Source organism: Anoplolepis gracilipes, chromosome 4, assembly GCF_047496725.1.
Source record: "Anoplolepis gracilipes chromosome 4, ASM4749672v1, whole genome shotgun sequence".
NCBI classification, from domain to species: Eukaryota; Metazoa; Arthropoda; class Insecta; order Hymenoptera; family Formicidae; genus Anoplolepis; species Anoplolepis gracilipes.
Window position 1 is genome coordinate 9,584,231 of NC_132973.1, and position 15,664 is coordinate 9,599,894.

General features: G+C 37.7%; 2 protein-coding genes across 4 annotated transcripts in view; one reads left to right on the forward strand and one right to left on the reverse strand.

Annotated features, from left to right (window-relative positions):
- Positions 1–15,664, forward strand: part of LOC140664803 (mediator of RNA polymerase II transcription subunit 20-like) — an 83,887-nt gene that overhangs the window by 20,517 nt on the left and 47,706 nt on the right. The window lies entirely within an intron of this gene.
- Positions 1–15,664, reverse strand: part of LOC140664796 (facilitated trehalose transporter Tret1) — a 63,786-nt gene that overhangs the window by 13,266 nt on the left and 34,856 nt on the right. Inside the window, exon 1 of one of the 3 annotated variants that reach the window (XM_072890275.1) lies at positions 7,875–8,354. The exons of the other annotated variants lie outside the window; for them this stretch is intronic. The gene's annotated coding sequence lies outside the window, so the exon portion shown is untranslated. Of the gene's footprint in view, positions 1–7,874; positions 8,355–15,664 lie in introns of those variants that run through there. 3 annotated transcript variants of the gene reach the window in all.

Genomic DNA, 15,664 nt, shown 5'->3' on the forward strand with positions numbered 1-15,664 from the left:
GTAACTTATGCACGTTCGATACTTTTTTGTAAGGTTTTTTTATGAGGTAAACTCGAGCGCGAACACTTGGTCTCAGCTGGCCTTTTAACGGCCGCTCCGATAAACGCGCGTTAATCTTTATTTTCATTGTAATCGACATTGATTTATTGACATCGACACTGACAATTAAAATCGTTGAAGTATTTACAATCGAACGAAGCATGAATCTTGCCGAGAAAAACGTCGAAAGAGAGAGAGAGAGAGAGAGAGAGAGAAGCGAATCTCGCTTTAACGCCGAGAGATGCTAAAGTAGAGAAAGAAGAGGCATCTCGTCTTCTTCGCTCCGGTAATAAATTCTCGTGGAAATATGAATCGACGCGAAGGTAGATTCGACGCTTAAGGTGCATTTACCTCGTAATCCCCGGGATGCACGATGCATTTGGGCTTGAACTTCGTGGATAATGACCAGAACTCGATGTAAGTCACGATCTCCAGTATTACAGGGTGAACTCTCTCCTCGCCTCTCTTCCATGTTCTCAGGCCTCTCCCTTTTCCTTCCTTCTATTTCTCCTCGTCATTCAGTTATAAGGATCATTAAGGGGTCGAGGTTGACACAGCACGAGCGTTACTTCAAAATAAATGGCTCAACGATCACAATAATATAATCCTTTCCCTAATTTAAATGACACTGTCAAATAATATTTTTTTAAGCAATTTTAGTATTAGAGTTTTGCGTAAGAAAATATTACAAATTTTAGATTACAGAAATTACATAAAGTTTACATAAGATTTATTGACACTAATGCTAATTGAAAGTTAAAACTAAAAAGATTTATATATTATATATTTTTATTTAAATATATATTTTTTTCTCATATTTTTTCGAGGATCATTTGTATGAAATCTTCTCTATCAGCGTTCTCGAACAAATCTAATAGTGTAAAGACAATTGTTTTGCTTCTCTTTAAAAAGGAATCTCAGGTGGCACTTTCGAAACCTACGTCAAGAATAAATCAACAATGCCACGTGCCATGCACGCGTTGCATTTAATAGTTGCTTCTAAACAGTCGTAACTCGCGACGACGCCTCGTCGGCAATTATTCGATTAATATGCGTATCTCTTCTTTATCTTCCCTCCTCCCCCTCCCCCCCTCTCTCTCTCTCTCTCTCTCAGTGTTTGTCTCTCGGGATGCATCCTCGTTTCCTACTCTCACAACCAATCACCGGCAATATTTAACTCAACCCTGTTACATGTTGATCTGCTTGCGCAACTGGTTTTACAACGAAAGAAAACACGTGGAAGACGTGTGAGAGCGAGGAGAGAAAGACGAGGTGGACACACCAGATACGACAGAAAGAATTATTCGTCCACGTGGTGATCCATGAATAAACCCGGTTCGATCAGGTTCTCTCTCTCTCTCTCTCTCTTTTTCTCTTTCTCCCTCGTGCCTCGGTGATCACTGCTGATAACTAATCGCGCGTTTGAAGACTTATAGAGGTACGCGCCAGACGTAACAGTGCGAACGCTATTTCACGATACGCGACGGATATCGGAATCGAGTCGGTGCGAAGGATGCGCAGCTCGTATTTCATCGGTAGCCCGTTCCGATTTTGCACGATAACGCTTCATCGTGACATTTCCTCATTCGCCTTCTAACGCGATCGGGTTTCTAGAATTTATTGTTTAAATCCTGTTTTTATGTTATATCAAAAATACGAAAACTCGCGATAGATTATATTTTAATAATAACGCTCCTGCAATAATGTTCCAATAAAGTCTTGTAGAATTTATTCCAATTACGCCGTGTCCTGCGGTAGCACATCCTCATGCTCTTTTCGCATTCCGCCGGGGCGATACTTTGAAGTATATCGCTTACCGTGCATGTAATACACGATGTAACGCGACGTAATTTCTCTGTCAATGCAAGAGTGAGGAAAGGCGCTCCTCTTTCCTCTCGCTGCATTTCTACGATCCACGTGTACAAAAGACCCGACGTTTCTGACCTGTCGACCCTTCGTCTCTTTCTCTCTCTCTCTTTACGGATCGGTATCCCATTCCGATGTCTCGTGACTTTACATGTCCAAACGGATAGACGATATGTAGAACTCTGAGCTGTTCAAATTCCAATTACGTTATTCTCGTGTGAAATTGGATAACCATGCTCAAAGCGAGTAGAAGGCTCGGTCATTATAAAAACAGATATTAAGATATATATGTTACACATTGTTTAAAAGAATATATAATTTTCACATATTTTTCCATATACCTATATCTGCATTTATAAATAGATGAAGAAACGTCGTGACATTGCAAAGACTTTAAGCGGCACGTCTCAAAGTTTTTTTTTTTTTTTTATCAACGTAAGACATGCTTATGTTTCAAACTGAGATAATCAGAGTAGTTAAACTAGTCGATTTAATGGCGCGGAGAGCAGACTAATAGAACCGAATCACTTGGAATTTCATCGATGTCCAAAGGTTTTAGTTTGATCGTGACGGTCTGCAGGGACGTTTAAAAATAAATTTAGGTCTCACGCCGACTGATCATAGATACGAAACAACCGCTCGGAATTGAATCGCGAGTTATCAAGAAGCCTGTCTCGAGTACCATGACGTTAATTCGAAACTAGTCCCGGGCTAGAAAAGAGAACGTCTATTTGCGTTGGCTGCGAGGTCTGTTTTGTTGCAAGGAATACTTTATATCTAAATAATACGATACGTGTGAATTCAGTTAAAATAAAAAAAAATAGATAAAAATAATTTAAATATTAAAGATGCTGCTTTGAAATATTATAACATAAAGAAGGCTAATTATAATATTAATAACAATAATATGATAATATTAATAATTAATGTAATATTAATAATTAACAATAATAATAATAATAATATTAATTATAATATTAATAATAAATAATATATATTATTGCGAAACTGCGACATACAGAGAATTGCGTATGATGCTCGTGCCCTTTTCTACAATATAAGCAAAATTCAATATAATTAATTTAATTCTGCAATCTATTGTTTTCAGAATTTTATTAAGATTATAATACTAAAAATGAGGCGCGGTGTATATCGTGTGTATAAATATCTTATGAAAAACCGATAATTCTCGTTGCGATATTTCTCGTGTTTGCTAATTTGTCTTACATTTGTTGGAAAATACTGAACATCAGATTCATCCTTTTTTCCTGTGTATTTATTCACCCTTTTTCCCTTGTCGGGCAAATATTTGCGGGTCACACCTACTACTTTCTCCTTGTAACCGTTTCTTCAGGCCAGATTTATTGGAGTACGGAAATCTTATACGCAAACAGTACCTTTTCTTGTAACACGATTGGCTTTTACGATCCACAAAAATGTTAAGAGCAATTTTCGTACAAGAGAGCTTTTATTCCGATTCCCTTAAATTTTTATGCGAATGTTTACTTGGTATAAACGTATTGGATTCCGGATTTTTTGTTTTTCGGATTATAGATATTTTGTTTTTGAGAATTCAGCGGGATATTTTGTATATATGTGCTAAATTATTTTAATAATTTTATTAAACGTTGATCTCCGACATCAAATTGGATAAGATAAAATAAAATGCACTGTTATGGCACGGACGTTTACACGGCAACGGAAGTCATTTACTAGTTTCGCAGACGGGTTTCTAAATGTGGAACGTGCGGAATATACGCGACGGTAGATGCGAATAAATAATATCTGCGATAAAATATCATTCGCCACCGTCTGTACTCGCGAGAGCTAACAAAAAACTCTCTTGATAGATGAAACGGAACGCAGACATAATATCTGCATTCTTATTAAAATACCTCTTTCTTGAAACGCGTATTTCGGGGAGAACAACTTTCTTTCGCGTGCATTTTTATATCATAATAAATATATCCGAGAGAGCGCAGAGTCTCTGATGGAAATTCAGTTTTCATCGCGATATTCGACGTTCGGAGATAAGATAAAGATTTCACTTTCAACATTTAACCCGGTCAGGAGAACGATTCAACTAGACCTTCTCGCCTCCAATGTTCGCTTTCAATACACGCGAATGCGTCTTCGACCTACAACACGTTGCGGCGACAATGAGCAATAGCGAGAGAGATAACTGTTGCGCGGGAGAGGTTTTCAGCGCTTGTGCTCTTCAATGGTAATCGCACTTTTGGTTTCTTCTATTCGACATTGTACGCGCACGCACATTGCCACTATCGTACATGTCGCCATTCGCATGTATAGCGTATACCCGGCATAATCGAGACTTGCAAATGTGCAGTAGCACTCTCGCTGTAAACGCGCCTGGACATCAGAGAGAGAGAGAAAGAAAGAGCTCCCCCTTCCTCCCCCCCCACCCCCGTCCTATTGTTCTATAGCATTTTAAAGTACACATACGAACTCTGACATTGGCCTCGGAGGGTGTTATAACAGACACGCTCTGCGCGCGTCCTATAGGGCGACGGTGCTCATTCGACATTGATATGCATTACGTTAACCGTGATGTATACACAGTCCGCGTATAGTCTTGAATATTTCTTGTTGCAAAACAGGAACCACACGGGGAGCTGCATGCACCCCGTCGCCGGGTAATCGACGTTTATATGCATAGTAAAGATAATCCTTCATGCATCGCTACACTTTGCATGCGCAACAGGGCTGATATGCATAATAGAGATAATTTTTTTTATGCCTCATAAGGTAATGATAAAAAAAAAAAAAATAAAGAAAATAGATTAGGAGCGTCGCGTATTAAGTATATAGGAAACTTGAAACTCTTTCCGCGTGACATGAAACATTAATTTCGTCGATATTATCGTGCGGTGAGATACTGCAACGTGTGTGGTATAAAATGAAATGAAATAAAATAAAATAAAGTAAAATAAAACTGTCGATAGATAAGTCGAACGCAGGTATATCGATTGTAAAGCAGGCTCGAAATCCTCGTTTATATCGACTCGGGATACACCCGATATGAGCACCGCTGAGCCCTAGATACGCGCGTATATATGCATTCGATGTATTCAAAGGTGCAACCCTTTCATTAGCGTGTAGGCCACGCGCTCTATTATCCCTAACAAAACATCCGATTCCATTGTCACGCCGCGAACAATGCCGCGCCGCGGTCACGTGTTCTACTTTCGATCATTATTCGCGAAGTGTGCATAAAATTGGCAAATTGCGCCGCGTACATAGTCGATCGAACATATAATCTCTGCGCGATGCGCAGAGTTTTTTCTCTTTCTATCTCTCTCCTTCTGCGCGCATAATCTATCGCCTTGATGACAGCTGTCGTCTCTTCGCGGTGGTCGCATGGAGACAAAGATCGCGTCGATTAATAAAAGCGCGTTTCTTTGACCTTCGCGTCCTTCTCGCGCACAATGGAACACGAATCATCGCGTTTGTTGGTGCTTTGTAACACCAAGCATTCTCGTCTGTTCCGAACGAATTTTCGCAGTGAAAAGTTTCTAAGAATTTTTCGAAAAATAAACATTTTTGTAAAATAATCATTTTTTATAAATAATCATATTTTTAAAAATTTTCCGATATTTTTATCATATATACACGTACATATATGTAATGTACGCAGACAATTCGAATTATTGGTAGCAACAAAAAAAAAAAAAAAAAAGCCAAAAAGTGACGTGACTGAACTATCTGTGAATGACTATAGAAAAATTGTGTTGTCTCGTTTGACTGTCGAAAAAATGTACGGAGGCACGTGCTCCACTTTTCACGAATAGAAGGGACGAATTATGCTGAATAGCATCCCATTCTTCCACAACCAGTTTGCAAACATCATTCCGTTATTAGGACCTAAGAGGAGAGCCGTCGAGGGACCCATTCCGGAATATTAAGCAACAATGCCGTTGTATGTTTTCGTTAAAATCGCTCATTTTATGTAACACGAGCATTTAACGGAATAAAGAAAATATGCACTTAAAAATCTACATATTTATGATGATGTTGATATAATTCATAGAAAAAAAAATAATATTAAATTATATTGCACTCATAAATTCCATAATACATATATCAGATTAAACTATAAACTATAAATTATAAATTCTAAATTTCTATTTTTAGATTGATGCTAAATTATAAAAATACTGTCGATATAGAAATAATATCGTGATAAATACGCACACACATTTTTAGCTCTAAATATATCGAGAGCAATTAATTATAGCGCGATGTCGGATCTATTACATAGACCAGATCACCGTTCACCAAATATTCCGAGTAAATATTAATATGACGATTTGTGTGGGAAGCCATTGCGAATCGAATTCTGCGGACAGAAGAGTAAAAAGTTATAAATTCACGAGGTCGGATCTTTACGTGTCTTTTGTCACAATAGAAATCACCAGTCGAGTGATATTTCCGGCAAAGCAATCCACTGATAAAATGGATGACTATCCTTTAGAGTAACTGAGTGCACGTCACTCTTCGGCTTGTTCGTACAACGAGTATCATCTCCGCGCGCATACGTGAGCAATGAATACTCACACACGTTTCTCGATATCCTCACAGACGAGAGCGTGCCTTATCGCATATAATTTCTCATCGCGAATCGATCTATGCACAACTCAGCGATAAAGCAAGAAGATTCGAGCCCCGCTGACATTCATCGCCGCGGGAATTTTCTCCGCGGCTTCCGGAGATGAAACGGAGTAAAGCGGATGTAAGCGAAGGCGCTGAGCGATTTAATTTTATTATGGCTGATATAATTATATGAATGTATAATTGGCCATATAATAATATTTAGCTTGTTAAAATAGTCATTTTTTATTCAAAATATAAACGCTATATTTTATTTTGACATTATTCTATTACGTTTTTGTAACGAAAATGATATCACGTCTTTGTTTTTATTTAAAATATACGTTAGTTTTAATAAACGTATAAAAAATTCTTATTCGTAATGAATTGAGTTACAATAATTTGTCAAAATTCTCTAAGGTTAAAATTTCTATGCTTGCGTGAGGGTTATCATGAATGGCATCGTGAAAGGCATGTCTGCCTTCGAAATCGATCAGTGTTGACGCAAGTGGCCGGAAGATTCGGTGGTGGAGAAGGTTGATGACCCTCCCTCGGATATCAATAATATCCGTAAAAATATGACAGAAGTCGCGAATAATGGAATATTGAAAAAATAGAAGTTTAATCTGTCATTCTTTCTGCTTCCTAATCTAGTAGGTTCCTCTCATTTATTCATATTTTTTATCCCATAGTTGTACATTTTATCAGTTGTCGACAATTTATATAATAATGGAAAAAATATTTAGAGTAAAAAATTTTTTTATTCGTGTATATGTATACAAATATCTAATCTAAAGTAACCTAACGAGTCGTATTACGTATACAAAATATTTAAAATAGCGAGTCGTATTGTCTGTTATATCTTAACTGTAAAAGAATTTGGCCTTCATAATACAGAGGAAAGATTACGATCGTCTCCCTTTCCATTAAAGAATGGAACAGACAATCAAAGCAGACAAACAACACAGTGCACAGATATTTGCGGAAACCGTATAATCGCGTGACGTAAGTGCAACTGCGTTAAATTACGTACAACCCAGAAATTACACGGCTGACCTAGCAGCTAACCAAGGCAGTCTGGCGAGGCCATTCACACTGTTGCCTTTAGAACACAGATGCCGGGGAAGAATGTCTTTTTCTGCTAATATTTTTTTGGCACACAAATGTATTTTACACAATTTCAAAAATGTAATAAATTGTTGCGGAGATACCATTCTGAAAAGGGTGAAAATTCAGAGTTGCCACAAAATAAAAAATCTTTATTAAAAAGATCCTTCCTGCATCTGTATTCTCAATAAATGTGCGAATAGACGGTAAAAATCACAATTAATATGATAGACGTTTCGCGTCTTTAATCTTACGTCGAGTGTAAAGAAGTCTGTCTCCTGGCGGCGACCACGTGCTTCGCACGGAGAGGTGGGGGGCTGGTGGCAGAAGCACGTGCGAACCTTCCTTCCGAAGCCGGCGTTCACGAAGAGTACAACACACACGCGTTCCCGAACTCTTTACAGCGACATGTCGCGCGAGAAATCATCAAGGATCATCGATAGCATCTCTTCCGTCCGCGACATTTCTCCACAATTGCACCGCATTTTTCGATCCTTTTGATCTTATCACTCGCCTAAGATTGCTTTTGATAAAACAAACTTCTATCCCGAGAACCCGTTTCGGCCTCTTTCACGTACATCAAGTCTGCAAACAGTCCGATAATCGTATCACCGTCGATATAAATGAGACGAACGACGAGACCGACGATTCCGACGACGTCGACGATGAAAATGACGGCGAGTCTACCGCGAACGAAAATAAATCCGTACATCAACCGTGACACAATTACCCGGCATTTCTCTCCGCCGGGAGAGAGAGAGAGAGAGAGAGAGAGAGAGAGAGAGAAAGAGAGAAAGAAAGAAAATCTCCGATGATTTACGGCGAGCAGACGGTCAATGACAGTGTATGCGCGCAGTGCACTCGCGAAAGCTCCCGGGTAGACTCGTGTTAATTAAATGCGATTAAGCGAGATGTACGCCCGGACGGTCGAACGAACGAGAGGAAATGCGTGCGGACCGAAGAGGAGGCTGAGAGAGGCTGCGACCTGTCTGCTTGGTGACCATCGTAGCACTGAGCACCGAGCTCTCTTTCGACCGACGGGTATAGGGCTTCGAAGCGGCACGCGCTCTCTCGCTCTCTCGCTCTCTTCGTCGAACCTGTCTCGGTCTCTCCGACTCCCGCGCTCACCCTCCCTCGTCGCTCTTCCCTCGTGCGTTCCCCGAATATCTCTTTCTTTTTTCTCTCTCTCTCTCTCTCTCTCTCTCTCCCTTTCCCCCTGCAAGGGGGAGGGGGTTGTAACCGCGACTGGCCCCGTGAATGCCCACGTGTGTATGCACGTGGCGATACGCACAGTATACGCATATCTTTTGCACGGTAAAAGGTTAAAGAAAGAAAAAGAAAAAAAAAGAAAAGACGACCGCGAGAGACACGCAATTAGCCGGCTTTCGGGCGAATTTATTTTTCGCGCTTTTTCACCGACAATTTGCGAGGAATCTTTTCAGAACGCTGGATGAAAAACATCTTGCCGCGCGGTGCGTTAAGAATTTCAAAGATCGGAAAGCGTGTGCGCGAATGGGTTGGCGAGCATAAAATCCGAGTTTTTATGTCAAGTAAAAAAATTTCTTCTTATTTCAGAATCATATCTTCCGTAGGATAAAGAAATGAAAAAAAATATCGCGGGGAGCGTTTTCGTTTGAGGATGAGATAAATTGGATACTTTAATATTCTCTCGAAATCAAAACACTTTTACGTGGTCGGAAATTTTCATGAAAAATTGCTCGACGTTAAATTTCGAAGTCTCGTTTGAGAAGAATACAGCGATGCGTTCAATGAACGCGGAACCCCGCGTGACTCGTATTTGCGACTTTGCTGCCGTAGAAGAGCGGGATAAATGATAAAAGAATTTATATTTAGATCGCAAAATAAATCCGCGCGTGAACGTTTCGACGAGGAGAGATAATAATTTGTACAAACGACAGCGTTTATCGTCGCCGACGCCCATACTCGATTCCGTCCAGTTAAAAACAGTCGACTTTGCGTGATAACCTGTTTACAAGTCAATTGTGTATCGTCAAATTGAATGTGTGCGTTGTTTATATCACGCACGATCCATACGGGTTTCGCCAATTACAAAGTCACGCCTTGATTCCTTTATTCGTAAAGCGTTCGCCGATTGTGAACGCGGTGCGAAACGCACCGGAATATAAATCGACTGATTATTACTCGAATCGATTAAAAAGTCGTACCAGAAATATATGCGATGATTTATGAACGCAGTGAATCACTTTGTAAAATATGTTGGCGTTACCAATGCCAGAATTATGTTAAAAGCGAATCTAGAACAGAGAAAGTAAAAAAAATCTTCTCTCTTAGAAAGAAAATATTTTTCAGACAATATTTAAGCCTCATTCAGTAAACTTCTCCTAAAAATCGATAATTTTTATAATTTTTATAATTATCTTAAATATTTTGAAAATGAAAAAATTTCAATTTCACGTGAATCTCATCAGAAATTTTTCATTACTGAAATCCAAAAAATTTTATATAATTAATTTATATGAATAAATATTATTTTACAAATTGTCAGGATACGCGAATTTATAATTGTAAAGACACAAAAGTGGAGAGGGAAATTCCTTTTCGCGAGTGAACAATTCGTCTCGCCGTCGAGATTTTTCAAGCAAACTTTGATCTCGCCGGCTTCGTTGTCGGCTTGATTTTATTTTCGGCGGACCTTCGGCCGTCTGTAAAACTCCTGGCTTGGCCGATATATTAAAGCCGTTCGTGGCGATTATTGGAAAAACGCGCTCGGTCATTTGTACGGGCGTGCTCCGCGGCGCCGTTCGACGTAGCGTCCACGTCGCCGTCGGTCAAATATAAATGCAAATCGACAAGTACTCGCATACGCATTAAGCGGCTGGCAGCTTGCCGTTATACATGCAAGAAGGGCTTCTCTTACTTGCGTCTTTCGTCGCGATAAAATTTCAAAAATAGACGCCGCGTTTATTTAAATATCTCGTTTTATCTTAACGATTACGCAATATAATTAACCACGCTATTTTTATTCCGAATAATGAATGAGGATATTAAGAGAGTTTCTTCTAAAGATTTTTTACGAGAAAGTTATGCGATCAATAAATTTACACTCTTGTAATTACTGCTTATTTTATTCTATATCATATTATTTAGTTATTATTTCGATTGATTCGAGAACGAAAATTTGTTTATTTTTAGAATTATATGTAACAAATTGTCAACGCACGTTTAACAAATAATTCTTATTCATACACTGAAAAACAAAATAGTGTTGAATCAACAACATAATTGTAGTTGAAATTTATTTTATTAATTCAACAACATTATTAATACGCCACGTATTGATTTCATTAATATACTATTTTAGCATGAAATCTTGCGCATTAAAGATAGCCAAAAAAGTATTTATTTGTATAGGATGTGTATAACTGTTCGGACAAGATTATGTCGCTTTCTTTGTACTTGCTTTATGAATGGAAAAACACATGGTACCGATTGAACTCATCGTCCAATAAACCTTTTAGCATAACGGAAAAACAAAATTTATTTCAGTACCTGAGTATTATATGATTTAACAATGAAATATTGCAAATGTTTAAAGTTTCAAATGATGTATATATATGTATATATGTGTATATATATCTGGCCAGTATTTTCGTATATACCGTTAACGTATTTTGTATTTTATAATATATTGAAATTAATTTCGGATTTATACGATTAATCGGTGAACGCTTGATATTTCGATAAAACGATATCTATCGCAAATGTATAATTTTATACAAACAAAATAAGTTGAGAGGAAAAAATAATTCCCATAAAATTGATTCGTAATAACTGTGAAAATATAAGCCTGTTAATCCGTCTTACTCGAAAACACACGATACATGAATTGCGCTCGTGATTTATTAATAATCATACAGTGCATCTTCTACACCGTAATAATGTACGCGAAATCCATAAAGTTGCGATATTCGCAGATGTGTACAGTTTATATTTGTAAACGGAAATTAGCAGCGTTCCAGATGACTACAGATTATGGGTGATAAATCAATTTGATCGATAGTCAGAAAGGTGTATAATGTCGGTTTGAAAGCGAGACATTTGAAACTGTCTCTGTATTCGTACATATTTGTCATGGATGCTATTTATGTGACTTATATGCCACCGCGAGAAATAATGCCAAGAGCTTTATCCGCGTAAATTTTAGGGGTCAGATTTAATTCAATCTGCTTCTCCGAAGGACGATTTTAACGTAATTGGTCGGGACGATGAGATGACGCTGTCATCTCCAGGGACGATTTCCTTCGAGGGAGTGAAAGGGCGACGAAAGTAAAAGGTTCATCCGCGGAAGAAAGCCCTTATGGACCAAGAGTGTGTTTAGAAACCTGCGCTTCCACGCGAGCGTAACCGAGAATAGGGACTCCTCGAAAGATAATATTTGTCGTAATAACATCTCGACGGGCTCCTTATACGCGATTGAAGAACTAACTTCTCGAGGGCCCCATTGACATAGTGGTGGCCCTTCCCGGAGCGCTTTCAGCGCCCTTAAACGCGCGACTTGCGATGTTTGATTTGATTTTGTGATTCGGAAAAAGCATGACAGGGGTCTTATCACGACCAGCTGACTTAGACATTCTTATATACATATACTATATTCCTAACGGATTCGTGATCCCCTTTTTTTCTCTCCTCGCTACGCGTCTTCACGATAAAACCAGACGAAAAGAGAGAATCTCTAGAGGTCCGTGATTTCAAATTCGTTCCCGCTTAAACTTGTTTCGAGCCTCCGGGAGAACTTGAGGCTTTAACCTAAGTGGATAGCCAAGTTATATCCGCCTCGATGCATCGTGAACTACACGGTGCATGTAATTTATTACGCTCTTCTATATAGGAGTTGGAAAGAAATTTGTCAATATGATTTGAGAGTAATTTAAATTAAAAAGAGGAAAAATAAAATTACGAAACAATCGCAATTTTTTTAGAAATAATTCAGGAACAATGAGATTAGAAAGCGGCATTCACGCATCGTTTATGCATCCAATAAAATTTTAACGAAGTCGAAACTCTCGTCACTTCCACGATGATTGAATGAAACGCAATAAAAGGGGCGCCTGAGAGTTACACGAACCCGTTTGAAATTGTTGCAGCAGTCGAAAAAGGACAGGGGTGAAAGCCCTCTCTCCCTCGTTGTTTTAGTATACCTTCCGCGTGTAGACGTTTTCTATGTACGTGACGTTTATAAAGTGTGACTATGCAACGCGTGCTTGGTGAATATTAATTACCGCGCGCGTCCCGTGCTTAGGAAGCTCAAGCTTGCACTTCGTAACTCCATCCAAAATTACAACGTCCGGCCGACGAGTTATCGTATCCCTCGAAGATAGATTGCCAAAAAAAAAGGTGAACGCAAAAGAAGAAGAAAAAAAGGTTACAGATAAGATAACGTGAGTCGAACTATCTGAAGGTGCGGGACGATTTTTATCTTCACTCAAGAATCTATTTGCATTGTCATGTCCTGATACGTGCGTGTTCTCGATTGCGGCGACCAACCGTCTCTGAACTCTCTAGAAGAGTGATCTAAAAACGAGTGGCCAATCTGCCAACAAAACAAATAAATCGGACGTTTCAAAAAGTTCCTCGAAACTTCAAAGGACGCATGTTGCGTAGTCACCGGCATAAGTTACAGATGTTTGTTAGAGACACGTGTTACAAGTTGCATTATTTGTTACGGAGATTTCTAGAGACTTGCTTGGTACATTGCCTCGATAATCATACATAATCTGCATATCCGTAAATCATCTTGAGTCGAGGAAATAAACGTCGTCATAATGCAATAATAAATCCGTTCATTCTTATCATTTTTAACATCACTAAAAATATATATCTCTATAATATATATACTTTAGCAGATAATATTCTTATAAAATTTTATATCTCTTTCCTTTCTCTCGGTGAGATAGAAAAATAGAGTCACCAGAGTACTCGCATATAATATTTGTATATAATAATAAATATTATTGAATAAAAATATCGTGTATAATTTCTTGTACATATGTTTTTATATTTTATATTCCACGATTACAAATATTCTAATTTTTATTATTATATTTTCTCCATGTAGAGAAAACTTACTATTATTATATTATTTCGTTATGAAGCAAAGAATACATAGAATTAACGTGTGAAGCGTATTAAAAAGTAAACGCATATTGCAAACGATGTAGTGGTCGACGGGCCACTAGCAACACAGTCGCACAATGATACCAAACACGGGAACATATTCTCCATATAACCCGCTACAGAGGTCAACACTGACATACGCGCAGCACGTTGAAATCGCGAGTTCTGTAACATTAGAGTATTGACAGTGTTGACAGATATCCGCGAGTGACAAGGGATGTATCTAAGGATCACGAATTTATCGGAAACGGTGATTTCAGATTGTATGTGTGTGTGTGTGTGTGTGTGTGTGTGAACATTGTGCGCGAACGAGTGTCGGGAATGTTAAATTGAAAGACGAATATTCGTGTATTATATAATACATATTTATTAATCCGCGAAAAAATACACATCGAATTTTTTGTATGTAACGCGCTATATACGATGATTTTGTTATCATTCGTGCGGTGACACGGAAAGATAAACGGAAAGATGCCAGTCCGATATAGATTTCATGTATCAATAAACGTAATATATATCGAAATCGGGAGTGTTGTATAAAATGTCGCTTGAGTGTTTCAAGAGTGCTTTTAAAGATACATCAACGAAGGATTAGGAGAAAATAAACAGGCCTACGATGGCATCGGGCTTTACGGGAACAAATCTGATAACTTATTACGATGAGGTAATTTATTATATTACGTATTATTCGCAAAATTAATTTTTTATCACGATTATTGCATATTTTGTACAATTTCATTTGAATGTATATGAAGCTGACGTCTCATCTCATGGAAATTCTTTAATTGAGTTTAATAAGAGTTTTGGTTTTATTTTTAATAATTTCTAAAATTATTGATATATATATATATATATATATTGATATATATATATATATATATATATATATATTAAACAAATAGCGCCGGTCATTAAATAAATGGCCCGGGAAAAAATCGAGACAATTTAAGACATCTGTGTCTCTCTTTGTCTCTCAATGATTTTTTTAGTATTCTTGCCAGATTTTAAACGCTTGAAAGCGGTGCAATAATTTTACAGAAAGTTCTATGCGTAAAAATTATTATAATATATATTAATTATACAGATTAGATTGTCCGAGACGTTATAATATTAAAGTATAAATATTAAAGCAAGCACTGGTTGTATTTTGATATAGTTTTATCGGATTTAAATGAGATTTCGTGTTATATGGCGTCTCGATCTAATTTGTTTAATAAATATTTTAATTTTTACATATATCTAGAACTCTGTTTAGAAAGTATAAGTGATTGAATGACACAAAAAGAAAAAACACAAAATTTCATTTAAAGTGGATAGAACAATCAAAATATGACCAGCGTTTCAGCTCGGTATTTGTACGTTTGACGTACGTTTGTTTCGGGCAATCTCAGTTGTTTAATTAATATTTAATAATTTTACGCATAGAACTTTTTATAGAACTATTATGAAACTCTTAAACGCTTAAAATCTGACAAGAAATATTCAAAAAATCGTCGACTCTCTTTACTTGAAATTTTGAACAAAAATACCTGAAAAATTAAAGATTTTTCAGAGAATTCTTTATAAGATTTGAGTAGACACTCTGGTCACACTTAATTAATGAATATCTTGTGGAATGTTTCTTTTCTATTGAACCGCACTCCGAGACTATCTATCCTAATTAAATATTTATAATTTATCGGAGGATATTTAAGCAGTTAAACGTAATGCGTTATTTAAATGACGATTTAACCACATAAAATCACCGAAGAAACATCCTGGCACGAGACTGGCCGCGGCTATTCCGCGTCTGGTGTCTCGCGCACCGGTGTCATTTTATTTTACACTGTTCCTCTCCGTCTCTTTCTCTCTTTCTCTCTCCTTTCGAGAGAGCCTCATTTAGAACCGA